Genomic DNA, 18,693 nt, shown 5'->3' with positions numbered 1-18,693 from the left:
GCACTCCCGCCCATTACCGCTCCCATCCTCTTGGGGCATTCCAGCTCACTCCTTCCTGCTCCCATCCTCTCTCCTGGAGAATTCCAGCTCACTCCCATTCCCGCTCACATCCTCTCTCTTGGGGGACTCCAGCTCACTCCCTCCCATTACCGCTCCTATTCTCTTGGAGGATTGCAGCTCACACCCTCCTGCTCCCATCCTCGCTCCTGGAGGATTCCAGCTCACTCCCTCCCGCTCACATCCTCGCTCCTTGAGGATTCCAGCTCATCCCTCCTACTCCCATCCTCTCTCCTGGGGGTCCCAGCTCACTCCCTCTCATTCCGGCACCCATCCTCTCCCCTAGGTGATACCAGCTCATCCCCTCCCATTCCCGCTCCCATCCTCTCTGCTGGGGAATTCCAGCTCACACCCTCGCGCTCCCATCCACTCTCCTGGGGGATTCCAGCTCACTCCCTCCCGCTCCCATCCTCTCTCCTGGGGAATTCCAGCTCACTCCCTCCCGCTCTCATCCTCTCTCCCGGGGGATTCGGGGTCACTCCCTCCCGCTCCAATCCTCTCTGCTGGGGGAATTCCAGCTCACTCCCTCCCAATCCTATCCTCTCTCCTGGGGGACTCCAGCATACTCCTTCCAATTCCCGCTCCCATCCTCTCTCCTGGGGCATTCCAGTTCACTCCCTCCCATTCCCGCTCCCATCCTCTCTCTTAGGGGATTGCAGCTCACTCCCTCCCATTCCCACTCCCATCCTCTCTCCCAGGGAGTTCCAGCTCACTCCCTCCCGCTCCCATCCTCTCTCCTGGGGGATTCCGCCTCACTCCCTCCGCTCCCATCCTCTCTCCTTGGGGAACCTGGCTCACACCCTCCCGCTCCCATCCTCTCTCCCGGGGGATTCCGGCACACTCCCTCCCGCTCCCAACCATGTCTCCCGGGGCTTTCCAGCTCACTCCCTCCCGCTCACATCCTCGCTCCTGGAGGATTCCAGCTCATCCCTCCTACTCCCATCCTCACTCCTGGGGGAGTCCAGCTCACTCCCTCCAATTCCCGCTCCCATCCTCTCTTGGAGAATTCCAGCTCACTCCCTCCCGCTCCCATCTTCTCTCCCGGGGGATTCGGGCACATTCACTGCGCTCCCATCCTCTCTCCTGGGGGATTCCGGCTCACTCCGTCCCACTCCCATGCTCTCTCCCAGGGGATTCCGGCTCACTCCCTCCTGCTCCCATCCTCTGTCCCGGTGGATTCCGGCTCACTCCCTCCCGGTCCCATCCTCTCTCCTGGGGGATTCCGGCTCACTCCCTCCCGCTCCCATCCTCTGTCCCGGGGGATTCCGGCTCACTCCCTCCCGGTCCCATCCTCTCTCCTGGGGGATTCCGGCTCACTCCCTCCCGCTCCCATCCTCTGTCCCGGGGGATTCCGGCTCACTCCCTCCCGCTCCCATCCTCTCTCCTGGGGGATTCCGGCTCACTCCCTCCCGCTCCCATCCTCTGTCCTGGGGGATTCCGGCTCACTCCCTCCCGCTCCCATCCTCTGTCCCGGGGTATTTCGGCTCACTCCCTCCCGCTCCCATCCTCTCTCCTGGGGGATTCCAGCTCACTCCCTCCAGCTCCCATCCTCTCTCCTGGGGGAATCCAGCGTACTCCCTCCCATTCCCTCTCCCATCCTCTTGGGGGATTCCAGCTCACTCTCTCCCGCTCCCATCCTCGTTCCTGGAGGAAGGCAGCTCACTCCCTCCTGTTCCCACTCTCTCTCCTGGGTGACTCGAGCTCACTTCATCCCATTCCCACTCCCATCCTATCTCCTGGGGGAATCCAGCGCACTCCCTCCCATTGCCGCTCCCATCCTCTTGGTGGTTTCCAGCTCACTACCTCCCGCTCCCATCCTTGCTCCTGGAGGATTCCAGCTCACTCCCTCCCATTACCACCATCATCCTCACTCCTGGAGGATTGCAGCTGACTCCCTCCCGATCCCATCCTCGCTCCTGGAGGATTCCAGCTCATCCCTCCTACTCCCAACCTCTCTCCTGGGGGACTCCAGCTCAGTCCCTCTCATTCCTGCTCCCATCATCTCTCCTGGAGAGTTCCAGCTCACTCCCATTCTCGCTCACATTCTCTCTCCTGGGGAACTCAGCTCACACCCTCTAATTCCCTCTCCCATCCTCTATCCTGGGGGATACCAGCTCAGTCCCTCCCATTCTCGTACCCAACCTCTCTTCTGTGAAATTCCAGCTCACTCCCTATCGCACCCATCTCCCTCCCGGGGGATTCCGGCACACTCCCTCCCGCTCCCAACCATGCCTCCCGGGGCTTTCCAGCTCACTCCCTCCCGCTCACATCCTCGCTCCTGGAGGATTCCAGCTCATCCCTCCTACTCCCATCCTCACTCCTGGGGGAGTCCAGCTCACTCCCTCCAATTCCCGCTCCCATCCTCTCTTGGAGAATTCCAGCTCACTCCCTCCCGCTCCCATCTTCTCTCCCGGGGGATTCGGGCACATTCACTGCGCTCCCATCCTCTCTCCTGGGGGATTCCGGCTCACTCCGTCCCACTCCCATGCTCTCTCCCAGGGGATTCCGGCTCACTCCCTCCTGCTCCCATCCTCTGTCCCGGTGGATTCCGGCTCACTCCCTCCCGGTCCCATCCTCTCTCCTGGGGGATTCCGGCTCACTCCCTCCCGCTCCCATCCTCTGTCCCGGGGGATTCCGGCTCACTCCCTCCCGGTCCCATCCTCTCTCCTGGGGGATTCCGGCTCACTCCCTCCCGCTCCCATCCTCTGTCCCGGGGGATTCCGGCTCACTCCCTCCCGGTCCCATCCTCTCTCCTGGGGGATTCCGGCTCACTCCCTCCCGCTCCCATCCTCTGTCCTGGGGGATTCCGGCTCACTCCCTCCCGCTCCCATCCTCTGTCCCGGGGTATTTCGGCTCACTCCCTCCCGCTCCCATCCTCTCTCCTGGGGGATTCCAGCTCACTCCCTCCAGCTCCCATCCTCTCTCCTGGGGGAATCCAGCGTACTCCCTCCCATTCCCTCTCCCATCCTCTTGGGGGATTCCAGCTCACTCTCTCCCGCTCCCATCCTCGTTCCTGGAGGAAGGCAGCTCACTCCCTCCTGTTCCCACTCTCTCTCCTGGGTGACTCGAGCTCACTTCATCCCATTCCCACTCCCATCCTATCTCCTGGGGGAATCCAGCGCACTCCCTCCCATTGCCGCTCCCATCCTCTTGGTGGTTTCCAGCTCACTACCTCCCGCTCCCATCCTTGCTCCTGGAGGATTCCAGCTCACTCCCTCCCATTACCACCATCATCCTCACTCCTGGAGGATTGCAGCTGACTCCCTCCCGATCCCATCCTCGCTCCTGGAGGATTCCAGCTCATCCCTCCTACTCCCAACCTCTCTCCTGGGGGACTCCAGCTCAGTCCCTCTCATTCCTGCTCCCATCATCTCTCCTGGAGAGTTCCAGCTCACTCCCATTCTCGCTCACATTCTCTCTCCTGGGGAACTCAGCTCACACCCTCTAATTCCCTCTCCCATCCTCTATCCTGGGGGATACCAGCTCAGTCCCTCCCATTCTCGTACCCAACCTCTCTTCTGTGAAATTCCAGCTCACTCCCTATCGCACCCATCTCCCTCCCGGGGGATTCTAGCTCACTCCCTCCCGCTCTCATCCTTTCTCCTGGGGGATAACGGCTCACTCCCTCCCGCTCCCATCCTCTCTCCTGGGTGATTCCGGCTCACTCCCTCGGCTCCCATCCTCTCTCCTGGGAGATCCCGGCTCACACCCTCCCGCTCCCATCCTCTCTCCTGGGGGATTCCGCCTCACAACCTCCCGCTCGCGTCCTCTCTCCCGGGGGATTCCGGCTCACTCCCTCCCGCTCCCATCCTCTCTCCCGGGGGATTCCAACCCACTCCCTCCCTCTCCCATCCTCCCTCCTGGAGGATTCCAACTCACTCCCTCCCTCTCCCATCCTCTCTCCTGGGGGATTCCAGCTCACTCCCTCCTGCTCCCATTCTCTCTCCTGGGGGATTCCAGGTCTCTCCCTCCCGCTCCCATCCTCTCTCCTGGGGGACTACAACTCCTCCATCCCGCTCCCATCCTCTCTCCTGGGGATTTCCAGCTCACACCCTCCCAATGCCATCATCTCTCCTGGCGGACTCCAGCACACTCCCTCCAATTCGCACTCCCATCCTGTCTCCTGGACATTCCAGCTCACTCCACCCCATTCCCGCTCCCATTCTCTCTCTTGGGGGATCCCAGCTCACTCCCTTCCATTCCCGCTCCCATCCTCTCTCCCGGGGAATTCCAGCTCGCTCCCTCCCGCTCCCATCCTCTCTACTGGGGGATTCCAGCTCACTCCCTCCCATTCCCACTCCCATCCTCTCTCCTGGGGGACTCCAGGTCACTCCCTCCCATTCCCACGTCCGTCCTCGCTTCCCGGGGATTCCAGCTCACTCCCTCCAGCACCTATCCTATCTCCTGGGGGAATCCAGCGCACTCCCGCCCATTACCGCTCCCATCCTCTCTCCTGGAGAATTCCAGCTCACTCCCATTCCTGCTCACATCCTCTCTCTTGGGGGACTCCAGCTCACTCCCTCCCATTACCGCTCCCATTCTCTTGGGGGATTGCAGCTCACACCCTCCTGCTCCCATCCTCGCTCCTGGAGGATTCCAGCTCACTCCCTCCCGCTCACATCCTCGCTCCTTAAGGATTCCAGCTCATCCCTCCTACTCCCATCCTCTCTCCTGGGGGTCCCAGCTCACTCCCTCTCATTCCGGCACCCATCCTCTCCCCTAGGTGATACCAGCTCACCCCCTCCCATTCTTGCTCCCATCCTCTCACCCGGAGAATTCCAGCTCACTCTCTTCCACTCCCATCCGCTCTCCCGGGGGATTCCGGCACACTCCCTCCCGCTCCCAACCTGTCTCCCGGAGGTTTCCAGCACTCTCCCTCCCGCTCACATCCTCGCTCCTGGAGGATTCCAGCTCATCCCTCCTACTCCCATCCTCTCTCCTGGGGGACTCCAGCTCACTCCCTCCCATTCCCGCTCCCATCCTCTCTCCTGGAGAATTCCAGCTCACTCCCTCCCGCTCCCATCTTCTGTCCCGGGGGATTCCGGCTCACTCCGTCCCACTCCCATGCTCTCTCCCAGGGGATTCCGGCTCACTCCCTCCCGCTCCCATCCTCTGTCCCGGGGGATTCCGGCTCACTCCCTCCCGGTCCCACACTCTCTCCCACTCCCATCCTCTGTCCCGGGGGATTCCGGCTCACTCCCTCCCGGTCCCATCCTCTCTCCTGGGGGATTCCGGCTCACTCCCTCCCGCTCCCATCCTCTGTCCCGGGGGATTCCGGCTCACTCCCTCTCATTCCTGCTCCCATCATCTCTCCTGGAGAGTTCCAGCTCACTCCCATTCTTGCTCACATTCTCTCTCCTGGGGAACTCAGCTCACACCATCCAATTCCCTCTCCCATCCTCTATCCTGGGGAATACAAGCTCAGTCCCTCCCATTCCCGTACCCAACCTCTCTTCTGTGAAATTCCAGCTCATTCCCTATCGCACCCTTTTCCCTCCCGGGGGATTCCAGCTCACTCCCTCCCGCTCCCATCCTCTCTCCTGGGGGATAACGGCTCACTCCCTCCCGCTCCCATCCTCTCTCCTGGGTGATTCTGGCTCACTCCCTCCGCTCCCATCATCTCTCCTGGGAGATCCCGGCTCACTCCCTCCCGCTCCCGTCCTCTCTCCCGGGGGATTCCGGCTCACTCTCTCCTGCTCCCATCCTCTCTCCCGGGGGATTCCGACCCACTCCCTCCCGCTCCCATCCTCCCTCCTGGAGGATTCCAACTCACTCCCTCCCTCTCCCATCCTCTCTCCTGGGGGATTCCAGCTCACTCCCTCCCGCTCCCATTCTCTCTCCTGGGGGATTCCAGGTCACTCCCTCCCATTCCCAATCCCATCCTCTGTTCCCGGGGATTCCAGCTCACTCCCTCCCTCTCCCATCCTCTCTCCTGGGAGATTCCAGGTCTCTCCCTCCCGCTCCCATCCTCTTTCCTGGGATTTCCAGCTCACTCCCTCCCGCTCCCATCCTCTCTCCTGGGGGACTACAACTCACTCCATCCCCCTCCCATCCTCTCTCCTTGGGAATGCCAGCTCACTCCCTCCCGCTCCCATCCTTTCTCCTGGGGGAATTCCAGCTCACTCCCACCCCCTCCCATCCTCTCTCCTGCGGGAATCCAGCTCACTCCCTCCCAATCCCATCCTCTCTCCTGGGGGCCTCCAGCTCACCCCCTCCCATTCCTGCTCCCATCCTCTCTCCTGGAGAATTCCAGCTCACTCCCTCCTGCTCCCATTCTCTCTCCTGGGGGATGCCAGGTCACTCCCTCCCATTCCCAATCCCATCCTCTGTTCCCGGGGATTCCAGCTCACTCCCTCCAGCACCCATCCTATCTCCTGGGGGAATCCAGCGCACTCCCGCCCATTACCGCTCCCATCCTCTTGGGGCATTCCAGCTCACTCCTTCCTGCTCCCATCCTCTCTCCTGGAGAATTCCAGCTCACTCCCATTCCTGCTCACATCCTCTCTCTTGGGGGACTCCAGCTCACTCCCTCCCATTACCGCTCCCATTCTCTTGGAGGATTGCAGCTCACACCCTCCTGCTCCCATCCTCGCTCCTGGAGGATTCCAGCTCACTCCCTCCCGCTCACATCCTCGCTCCTTAAGGATTCCAGCTCATCCCTCCTACTCCCATCCTCTCTCCTGGGGGTCCCAGCTCACTCCCTCTCATTCCGGCACCCATCCTCTCCCCTAGGTGATACCAGCTCACCCCCTCCCATTCTTGCTCCCATCCTCTCACCCGGAGAATTCCAGCTCACTCTCTTCCACTCCCATCCGCTCTCCCGGGGGATTCCGGCACACTCCCTCCCGCTCCCAACCTGTCTCCCGGAGGTTTCCAGCACTCTCCCTCCCGCTCACATCCTCGCTCCTGGAGGATTCCAGCTCATCCCTCCTACTCCCATCCTCTCTCCTGGGGGACTCCAGCTCACTCCCTCCCATTCCCGCTCCCATCCTCTCTCCTGGAGAATTCCAGCTCACTCCCTCCCGCTCCCATCTTCTGTCCCGGGGGATTCCGGCTCACTCCGTCCCACTCCCATGCTCTCTCCCAGGGGATTCCGGCTCACTCCCTCCCGCTCCCATCCTCTGTCCCGGGGGATTCCGGCTCACTCCCTCCCGGTCCCACACTCTCTCCCACTCCCATCCTCTGTCCCAGGGGATTCCGGCTCACTCCCTCCCGGTCCCATCCTCTCTCCTGGGGGATTCCGGCTCACTCCCTCCCGCTCCCATCCTCTGTCCCGGGGGATTCCGGCTCACTCCCTCTCATTCCTGCTCCCATCATCTCTCCTGGAGAGTTCCAGCTCACTCCCATTCTTGCTCACATTCTCTCTCCTGGGGAACTCAGCTCACACCATCCAATTCCCTCTCCCATCCTCTATCCTGGGGAATACCAGCTCAGTCCCTCCCATTCCCGTACCCAACCTCTCTTCTGTGAAATTCCAGCTCACTCCCTATCGCACCCTTCTCCCTCCCGGGGGATTCCAGCTCACTCCCTCCCGCTCCCATCCTCTCTCCTGGGGGATAACGGCTCACTCCCTCCCGCTCCCATCCTCTCTCCTGGGTGATTCTGGCTCACTCCCTCCGCTCCCATCCTCTCTCCTGGGAGATCCCGGCTCACTACCTCCCGCTCCCGTCCTCTCTCCCGGGGGATTCCGGCTCACTCCCTCCTGCTCCCATCCTCTCTCCCGGGGGATTCCGACCCACTCCCTCCCGCTCCCATCCTCCCTCCTGGAGGATTCCAGCTCACTCCCTCCCGCTCCCATTCTCTCTCCTGGGGGATTCCAGGTCACTCCCTCCCATTCCCAATCCCATCCTCTGTTCCCGGGGATTCCAGCTCACTCCCTCCCTCTCCCATCCTCTCTCCTGGGAGATTCCAGGTCTCTCCCTCCCGCTCCCATCCTCTTTCCTGGGATTTCCAGCTCACTCCCTCCCGCTCCCATCCTCTCTCCTGGGGGACTACAACTCACTCCATCCCCCTCCCATCCTCTCTCCTTGGGAATGCCAGCTCACTCCCTCCCGCTCCCATCCTCTCTCCTGGGGGAATTCCAGCTCACTCCCACCCCCTCCCATCCTCTCTCCTGCGGGAATCCAGCTCACTCCCTCCCAATCCCATCCTCTCTCCTGGGGGCCTCCAGCTCACCCCCTCCCATTCCTGCTCCCATCCTCTCTCCTGGAGAATTCCAGCTCACTCCCTCCTGCTCCCATTCTCTCTCCTGGGGGATTCCAGGTCACTCCCTCCCATTCCCAATCCCATCCTCTGTTCCCGGGGATTCCAGCTCACTCCCTTCTGCTCCCATCCTCTCTCCTGGGGGATTCCAGGTCTCCCTCCCGCTCCCATCCTCTTTCCTGGGATTTCCATCTCACTCCCTCCCGCTCCCATCCTCTCTCCTGGGGGATTCCAGCTCACACCCTCCCGCTCCCATCCTCTTTCCTGGGATTTCCAGCTCACTCCCTCCCGCTCCCTTCCTCTCTCCTGTGGGACTCCAGCTCACTCCATCCCCCTCCCATCCTCTCTCCCGGGGGATTCCAGCTCACTCCCTCCTGCTCCCATCCTCTCTCCTGGGGGATTCCAGCTCACTCCCTCCTGCTCCCATCCTCTCTCCTGGGAGATTACAGGTCACTCCCTCCAATTCCCAATCCCATCCTCTTTCCTGAGATTTCCAGCTCACTCCCTCCCTCTCCCATCCTCTCTCCTGGAGAATTCCAGCTCACTCCCTCCCCCTCCCATCCTCTCTCCTGGGGGAATCCAGCTCACTCCCTCCCAATCCCATCCACTCTCCTGGGAGACTCCAGCATACTCCCTCCAATTCCCGCTCCCATCCTCTCTCCTGGGCGATTCCGCCTCACACCCTCCCGCTCCCATCCTCTCTCCCGGGGGATTCCGGCTCACTCCCTCCCGCTCCCGTCCTATCTCCCGGGGGATTCCGGCACACTCCCTCCCGCTCCCATCCTCTCTCCCGGGGGATCCAAGCTCACTCCCTCCCGCTCCCATCCTTCTGGGGGATTCCAGCTCACGCCCTCCCTCTCCCATCCTCTCTCCTGGGGGATTCTAGCTCACTCCCTCCTGCTCCCATCCTCTCTTCCCGGGGATTCCAGCTCACTCCCTCCCGCTCCCATCCTCTCTCCTGGGGGATACCAGGTCACTCCCTCCCGCTCCCATCCTCTTTCCTGGGATTTCCAGCTCACTCCCTCCCACTCCCATCCTCTCCTGTGGGACTCCAGCTCACTCCCTCCCCCTCCCATCCTCTCTCCTTGGGAATGCCAGCTCACTTCCTCCCGCTCCCATCGTCTCTCCTGGGGATTTCCAGCTCACTCCCTCCCGCTCCCATCCTCTGTCCTGGGGGATTCCAGGTCACTCCCTCCCGCTCCCATCCTCTTTCCTGGGATTTCCAGCTCACTCCCTCCCGCTCCCATCCTGTCTCCTGGGGCATTCCAGCTCACTCCACCCCATTTCCGCTCCCATTCTCTCTCTTGGGGGATCTCAGCTCACTCCTTTCCATTCCCGCTCCCATCTTCTCTCCTGGGGAATTCCAGCTCACTGCCTCCCGCTCCCATCCTCTCTCCTGGGGGACTCCAGCTCACTCCCCCCATTCCCACGCCCATCCTCTCTTCCTGGGGATTCCAGCTCACCCCCTCCAGCACCCATCCTATCTCCTGGGGGAATCCAGCGCACTCCCGCACATTACCGCTCCCATCCTCTTGGGGCATTCCATCTCACTCCTTCCTGCTCCCATCCTCTCTCCTGGAGAATTCCAGCTCACTCCCATTCCCGCTCCCATCCTCTCTCCTGGGGGATTCCGCCTCACACCCTCCCGCTCCCATCCTTTCTCCCGGGGGATTCCGGCTCACTCCCTCCCGCTCCCATCCTGTCTCCTGGGGGACTCCAGCTCACTCCCTCCCATTCCTCCTCCCATCCTCTCTCCTGGGGAAATCTAGCTCACTCCCTCCTATTCCCGCTCCCATCCTCTCTCTTGAGGGATACCAGCTCACTCCCTACCCCTCCCATCCTCTCTCCTGGGGGAATCCAGCTCACTCCCTCCCAATCCCATCCTCTCTCCTGGGAGACTCCAGCATACTCCCTCCAATTCCCGCTCCCATCCCCTCTCCTGGGGCATTCCAGCTCACTCCCTCCCATTCCCGCTCCCATCCTCACTCCTGGGGGATTCCACCTCATTCCCTCCGCTCCCATCCTCTCTCCTGGGGGATCCCGGCTCACACCCTCCCGCTCCCATCCTCTCTCCCGGGGGACTCCAGCTCACTCCCTCCCATTCCCACTCCCGTCCTCTCTCCTGGCGGACTCCAGCCCCCCCCTCCCATTCCCACTCCCATCCTCTCTCCTGGGGGATTCCATTTCACTCACTCCCGCTCCCATCCTCTCTCCTGGGGCATTCCAGCTCACTCCCTCCCGCTCCCATCCTCTCCTCTGGGGCATTCGAGCTCACTCCCTACCGCTCCCATCCTCTCTCCTGGGGAATTCCAGCTCACTCCCTCCCACACCCATCCTCTCTCCTGGGGGATTCCAGCTCACTCCCTCCCGCTCCCATCCTGTCTCCTGGGGGACTCCAGCTCACTCCCTCCCATTCCTCCTCCCATCCTCTCTCCTGGAAAATTCCAGCTCACTCCCTCCCGCTTCCATCCTGTCTCCCGGGGGATTCGGGCTCACTGCCTCCACTCCCATCCTCTCTCCCAGGGGATTCCGTCTCATTCCCTCCCGTTCCCATCCTCTGTCCCGGGGGATTCCGGCTCACTGCCTCCCGCTCCCATCCTCTTTTCCGGGGGATTCCGGCACACTCCCTCCCGCTCCCATCCTCTGTCCAATTCCAGCTCACTCCCTCCCACTACCATCCTCTCTCTCCTGGGGGAATCTAGCTCACTCATTCCCATTCCTGATCCCATCCTCTCTCTTGGGGGATTCCAGCTCACTCCCTTCCATTCCGGCTCCCATCCTCTCTGCTGGGGAATTCCAGCTCACACCCTCGCGCTCCCAACCTCTCTCCTGGGGAATTCCTGCTCACTCCCTCCCGCTCCCATCCTCTCTCCCGGGGGATTCGAGGTCACTCCCTCCCGCTCCCATCCTCTCTCCTGGAGGATTCCAGCTCACTCCTTCCCCCTCCCATCCTCTCTCCTGGGGGAATCCAGCTCACTCCCTCCCAATCCCATCCTCTCTCCTGGGAGACTCCAGCATACTCCCTCCAATTCCCGCTCCCATCCTCTCCCCTGGGGCATTCCAGCTCACTCCCTCCCATTCCCGCTCCCATCCTCACTCCTGGGGGTTTCCGCCTCACTCCCTCCGCTCCCATCCTCTCTCCTGGGGGATCCCGGCTCACACTGTCCCGCTCCCATCCTCTCTCCCGGGGTTTTCCGGCTCACTCCCTCCCCCTCCCTTCCTCTCTCCCGGGGGACTCCAGCTTACTTCCTCCAATTCCCGCTCCCATCCTCTCTCCTAGGTGATACCAGCTCACCCCCTCCCATTCCTCCTCCCATCCTCTCTCCTGGAGAATTCCAGCTCACTCCCTCCCGCTCCCATCCTCTCTCCCGGGGTATTCCGGCTCATTCCTTCCCATTCTCATCCTCTGTCCCGGGGGATTCCGGCTCACTCCCTCACGCTCCCATCCTCTTTTCGGGGGGAATCCGGCACGCTCCATCCCGCTCCCATCCTCTTTTCTGGGGGATTCCAGCTCACTCCCTCCCGCTCCCATCCTCTTTCCTGGGGCATTCCAGCTCACTCCCTCCCACTACCATCCTCACTCTCCTGGGGGAATACAGCTCACTCCCTCCCATTCCCGCTCCCATCCTCTCTCTTGGGGGAATCCAGCTCACTCCCTTCCATTCCGGCTCCCATCCTCTCTGCTGGGGAATTCCAGCTCACACCCTCGCGCACCCAACCTCTCTCCTGGGGGATTCCAGCTCACTCCCTCCCGCTCCCATCCTCTTTCCTGGGGCATTCCAGCTCACTCCCTCCCACTACCATCCTCACTCTCCTGGGGGAATACAGCTCACTCCCTCCCATTCCCGCTCCCATCCTCTCTCTCGGGGGCATCCAGCTCACTCCCTTCCATTCCGGCTCCCATCCTCTCTGCTGGGGAATTCCAGCTCACACCCTCGCGCACCCAACCTCTCTCCTGGGGGATTCCAGCTCACTCCCACCCGCCTCCCATTCTCTCTCCTGGGATTTTCAGCTCACTCCCTCCCATTCCCACTCCCATCCTCTCTCCTGGCGGACTCCAGCCCACCCCCTCCCATTCCCACTCCCATCCTCTCTCCTGGGGGATTCCAGCTCACTCCCGCCTGCTCCCATACTCTCTCCTGGGGGACTCCAGCTCACCCCCTCCCATTCCTCCTCCCATCCTCTCTCCTGGAGAATTCCAGCTCACTCCCTCCCGCTCCCATCCTCTCTCCCGGGGTATTCGGGCTCACTGCCTCCGCTCCCATCCTCTCTCCCGGGTGATTCCGGCTCATTCCTTCCCATTCCCATCCTCTGTCCCGGGGGATTCCGGCTCACTCCCTCCCGCTCCCATCCTCTTTTCGGGGGGATTCCGGCACACTCCCTCCCGCTCCCATCCTCTTTTCCTGGGGATTCCAGCTCACTCGCTCCCCCTCCCATCCTCTCTCCTGGGGGAATCCAGCTCACTCCCTTCCAATCCTATCCACTCTCCTGGGAGACTCCAGCATACTCCCTCCAATTCCCGCTCCGATCCTCTCTCCTGGGGCATTCCAGCTCACTCCCTCCCATTCCCGCTCCCATCCTCTCTCCTGGGGAATTCCTGCTCACTCCCTCCCGCTCCCATCTCTGTCCCGGGGGATTCCGGCACACTCCCTCCTGCTCCCAACCTCTCTCCCGGGGGGTTTCCAGCTCACTCCCTCCCCTTCACATCCTCGCTCCTGGGGGACTCCAGCTCATCCCTCCTACTCCCATCCTCTCTCCTGGGGGACTCCAGCACACTCCCTCCAATTCCCGCTCCCATCCTCTCTCCTGGAGAATTCCAGCTCACTCCCTCCCGCTCCCATCCTCTTTCCCGGGTGATTCGGGTTCACTCCCTCCCACTCCATGCTCTCTCCCGGGGGATTCTGGCTCACTCCCTCCCGCTCCCATCCCTTCTCCTGGGGGACTCCAGCTCACTCCCTCCAATTCCCGCTCCCATCCTCTCTCCTCGGTGACACCAGCTCACCCCCTCCCATTCCTCCTCCCATCCTCTCTCCTGGAGAATTCCAGCTCACTCCCTCCCGCTCCCATCCTCTTTGCCGGGGGATTCGGGATCACTGCCTCCGCACCCATCCTCTCTCCCGGGGGATTCCGGCTCATTCCCTCCCGTTCCCATTCTCTGTCTCGGGGGATTCTGGCTCACTCCCTCCAGCTCCCATCCTCTTTTCCGGGGGATTCCAGCTCACTCCCTCCCGCTCCCATCCTGTCTCCTGGGGGACTCCAGCTCACTCCCTCCCATTCCTCCTCCCATCCTCTCTCCTGGAGAATTCCAGCTCACTCCCTCCCGCTCCCATCCTCTTTCCCGGGGAATTCGGGCTCACTGCCTCCGCACCCATCCTCTCCCCCGGTGATTTCCGGCTCATTCCCTCCCGTTCCCATCCTCTGTCTCGGGGGATTCCGGCTCACTCCCTCCAGCTCCCATCCTCTTTTCCGGGGGATTCCAGTTCACTCCCTCCCACTACCATCCTCTCTCTCCTGGGGAATCCAGCTCACTTTCTCCCATTCCCGCTCCCATCCTCTCTGCTGGGGAATTCCAGCTCACTCCCTCCTGCTTCCATCCTGTCTCCTGGGGGATTCGAGGTCACTCCCTCCCGCTCCCATCCTCTCTCCTGGGGGATTCCAGCTCACTCCCTCCCCCTCCCATCCTCTCTCCTGGGAAACTCCAGCATACTCCCTCCAATTCCCGCTCCCATCCTCTCTCCTGGGGCATTCCAGCTCACTCCCTCCCATTCCCGCTCCCATCCTCTCTCTTTGGGGATTACAGCTCACTCCCTCCCATTCCCGCTCCCATCCTCTCTGCTGGGGAATTCCAGCTCACACCCTCGCGCTCGCATCCTCTCTTCTGGGGGATTCCAGCTCATTCCCACCCGCCCCCCATCCTCTCTCCTGGCATTTCCAGCTCACTCGCTCCCATTCCCACTCCCATCCTCTCTCCTGGGGAATTCCAGCTGACTCCCTCCCACTCCCATCCTCTCTCCAGGGGGATTCGAGGTCACTCCCTCCCGCTCCCATCCTGTCTCCCGGGGGATTCCGGCTCACTCCCTCCCGCTCCCATCCCCTCTCCTGGCGGACTCCAGCTCACTCCCTCCAATTCCCGCTCCCATCCTCTCTCCTGGAGAATTCCAGCTCACTCCCTCCCGCTCCCATCCTCTCTCCCGGGCGATTCAGGCTCACTGCCTCCACTCCCATCCTCTCTTCCGGGGGATTCCAGCTCACTCCCTCCCACTACCATCCTCTCTCTCTGGGGGATTCCAGCTCACTCCCTTACATTCCCACTCCCATCCTCTCTCCTGGGGAATTCCAGCTCACTCCCTCCCGCTCCCATCGTCTCTCCCGGGGGATTCGAGGTCACTCCCTCCTGCTGCCATCCTCTCTCCTGGGGCATTCCAGCTCATTCCCTCCCATTCCCACTCCCATCTTATCTCCTGGGGGAATCCGCCTCACTCCCTCCGCTCCCATCCTCTCTCCATCGGGATCCCGGCTCACACCCTCCCGCTCCCATCCTCTCTCCCGGGGGATTCCGGCTCACTCCCTCCCGCTCCCATCCTCTCTCCCGGGGGATTCCGGCTCACTCCCTCCCGCTCCCATCTCTGTCCCGGGGGATTCCGGCTCACTCCCTCCAATTCCCGCTCCCATCCTCTCTCCCGGGGGATTCGGGCTCACTCCCTCCGCTCCCATTCTCCCTCCTGAGGGATTCTGACTCACTCCCTCCCATGCTCTCTCCCGGGCGATTCCTGCTCACACCCTCCCACTCCCATCCCCTCTCTTGGGGGACTCCAGCTCACTTCCTCCAATTCCCGCTCCCATCCTCTCTCCTAGGTGATACCAGCTCACCCCCTCCCATTCCTCCTCCCGTTCTCTCTCCTGGGGGATTCCAGCTCACTCCCTCCTGCTCGCATCCTCTCTCCCGGGGATTCCAGCTCACTCCCTCCCGCTCCCAGCCTCTCTCCTGGGGGATTCCAGCTCACTCTCTCCCACTCCCATCCTCTCTCCTGGGGGCCTTCAGCTCACACAAACCTCCTTCCACTCTCATTGTCTCTTACCACTCTGTTCCTATGCAACTCTTTCCCCATCTCTGCATCAATCCTCCCATGGACATTTCTCAATGCTCTTTGGTTCTGTCACTCTGGGCAGTGTGTTATAGATCGTGGATTAGATTATAGATTTTATATTATTTAAGGCACAGAAGGAGGCCATTCAACCAATCAAGTCCATGCCAGCTCTGTGGAACAACCCAGTCAGTCCCACTCCCCAATTTGATTTCTGTAGCCCCGCACATTTATTTCCTTCCAGCGCCCATCCAATTTCCTTTTGAATACATTAATTGTTTGTTCTTCCAGCACCTTCGTGGGCAGCGAGTTCCATGTCATTACCACTCACTACATAAAAAGGTTTCTTGCCACATTCCCCCTGCACCACTTGCCCAAAACCTGAAATCTCGAGTTCCACATGCTCAATGCCCATGAGGAAATTTGTTCAAAATGCTTTATTTAAAATGACCTCAAACTTTTTCATCCACAGACCTCTTAGGCAGGGCAAAAGACCTACAGGCCACCAACTTCTCCCACCCGCAATGGCTTTCACTTGTCAGCACAAAAAAAACCTCATCAAAATTAATGGGAAGAATGGTGTTGCTTTTGGTTCCAAGCTGGGGAGCTTCAGTTTCATGTCAGGCTCCACGTTCAGCCAGTTCCTCTTTGTTTTTAGCTACTCAAGTGCTGAAAATCCAACCTTGCAGTTGCACGTTGTAACAGTAGGAAACTACATTGTTGTTGCTCACGTGCCTCCTACGTGGGAACTGGTCTGGTTGTGTGATGTCGCATGAGTGGTCGGGATGAGGATTCTGGTCTGTTCTTTCGTATGACCCCAGCCATGGCATTGCACGTTAGTGACCTGCATTTTGAATCAGCTCGCATACCACCTGGAGGACCCTTGCGGACACCATGGATAATCATTGGTCAGTGGGCCACACTTTGAGAACTTTAGAAACTGTTAAAGAAAGGACAAGCTCGTCAACGGATAACAGAAACTGCCTGTCAGTGACAATTAACTGTCATTCAGCTGTAAGTGATTGCCTGAATAGGTTATAATTACTGTGAGCACAAAGCTGAGTCAGCACTTGTAACTTGGGTGTGGCTTTAAAAAAGGTGTACAAAAGTAAACAGTATCTGCCGACACATAGAAATGCCAGTATAGACTGGTAGTAAAGGGAGGTAATTTGGTGCAGTTTAGCAATTTGAGGGGAGATACTGACATAATGGTAATGTCACTGGACCAGTAATCCAGAGGCCCAGACTAATGCCCTGGAGATATGGGTTCCAATCCCACCACGACAGCTTTAAATTCAATTAATAAATCTGGAACATAAAGCTCGTCTCAGTGATAGTGATCGTGACAGCCATCATGAATTGTCATAAAAACCTTTTTGGTTCACCAATGTCCTTCAGGGAAGGAAATCTGCCACCCTTACCTGGTCTGGCTCATGTGTGACTCCAAACCCACAGCAACGTGGTTGGCTCTTAACTGTCCTCTGAAGTGGCCAAGCAAGCAACTCAGTTCAAGGGCAATTATGGACGAGCAACAGATGCTGGCCTTAGCAGTGATGCCCGCATCCCATGAAAGAATTTTTAAAAAGTTGGAATTTGGTGGAGAGGATACTGTTTTTTGTCTGCAACACTTGTAATGCTTTGTGTTACAACTAAATATTTAATTTTTTATGTAGGATGCATGGCACAGAAACAAGCCATTTTGTCCATCCATACTGGCATTTATGCTCCACTGGAGCCTCCTCCCATCTTTCCTCATCGAAATCTATCATTGTAACCCTTTATTCCCTTCTCCCTCGTATGCTTGTCTAATGTTTTCTACATTGCAACAGTGACTACATTTCAAAACTATTGCCTGTAAGGAGATTTGAGAGGCCTGGTGGTTGTGAAAAGTCCTATATAAATGAAAGTCTTTTTGATCTTTCTTTTTTCCCCATAAGTGCATCTATACTATTCTCCTCAACAAATTCCTATGGTAGCGAGTTGCACATTCTCGCCATTCTCTGGGTAAAGGAGTTCCTTCTAAATTCCCTATTGGATTTCTTGATTACTATCTTATATTGATGGCCTCTAGTTATATTTTTACTCACATGAGGAAACCTTCCCTCTGTGTCCACTCTATCACAGCCTTTCAGAATTTTAAAAACCTCTATTAGGTCATCTTTTGATCTTTGTTTTTCAAGAGAAAAGAGACCCAGCCTGTCAATCCTTTCCTTATATATATACCCAGACATTTCTGGTATCATCCTTGTAAATCTACTCCACACCCTCACTAGTGCCCTTATCCATTTTTATAATATGGTGACTAGAACTGCATTCAGCACTCCAAGTGCAGTCTAACCAAGGTCTCACAGAGGTTTAGCATAACTTCCCTTTTAAATTCTATCCCTCTCTAGAATCATCACTGAATCCCCCACTACCAACATCCTGGGAGTTCCTTTGACCAGAAACTGAACTGGACTAGCCATATAAATACTGTGGCTACAAGAGCAGGTCAGACGCTGGGAATTCTGCGGCGAATAACTTGTCGAACTTTCCAAAGCCTGTCCACCATCTACAAGGCACAAGTCAGGAGTGTGATGGAATACTCTCCACTTGCCTGGGTGACTGCAGCTCCAACAACTCAAGAATCTCGACACCATCCAGGACAAAGCAGTCTGCTCAGTTGGCACCCCATCCACCACCTTCAACATTCACTCCCTCCACCAATGGTGTACAGTGGCAGCAGTATGTACCATCTACAAGATGCATTGGAGCCACTCCTTTGACAGCACCTTCCAAACCCACCTAGAAGGACAAGGGCAGCAGATACATGGGAACTCCACCACCTTGCCAGCTCCCCACCAAGCCACTCACCATCCTGACTTGGAACTATATCTCTATTCCTTCACTGTTGCTGGGTCAAAATCCTTGAACTCTTTTCATTTAAGTGTACCTACACCCCATGGACTGCAACAGTTCAAGAAGTTGGCTCATCACCACCTTCTCAAGGACAATTAACCTGTGGATAAAGAATTTTTAAAAAGCCTAGTCCTTGGTTTGCTTTTTTATGGCCATGCCAACCTGCAGTGCAACTTTTAATGATTGGTGCATTCGTACGGAAGAGATCCTTTTGTTCGTCTATCCCACCTAGACTTGCATCTTCCAAGTACTAAGTGACCTCCTTATTCTTCCTACCAAAATGCACTACCTCAAATTTACCTGTGTGAATTTCATTTGCCAGTTATTTGCCCATTCTGCCATTTTAGTTTACCCATAATTTATACTGGATCAAGTAATTAATTAAAAGACTAAAAATTATAAGCTAAACATAAATAAAGTGGTGGGAGAGAAAGCCCTGGCCAGAGAGTAG

General features: G+C 58.7%; 1 long non-coding RNA gene across 1 annotated transcript in view; it reads left to right on the top strand.

Moving 5' to 3' along the window:
- Positions 1-18,371, top strand: part of LOC144681865 (uncharacterized) — a 38,420-nt gene extending 20,049 nt beyond the window's left edge. The window contains exon 2 of the long non-coding RNA XR_013576864.1: positions 17,738-18,371. This is a non-coding gene — a long non-coding RNA (uncharacterized LOC144681865). The remainder of the gene's footprint in view (positions 1-17,737) is intronic.
- Positions 18,372-18,693: the final 322 nt, after the last annotated feature.

This window comes from Cetorhinus maximus, chromosome 6 (genome assembly GCF_964194155.1).
Source record: "Cetorhinus maximus chromosome 6, sCetMax3.hap1.1, whole genome shotgun sequence".
Taxonomy (NCBI): domain Eukaryota; kingdom Metazoa; phylum Chordata; class Chondrichthyes; order Lamniformes; family Cetorhinidae; genus Cetorhinus; species Cetorhinus maximus.
Note: the sequence above shows the minus strand (reverse complement) of the source record. Positions and strands in the feature narration are given on the sequence as shown.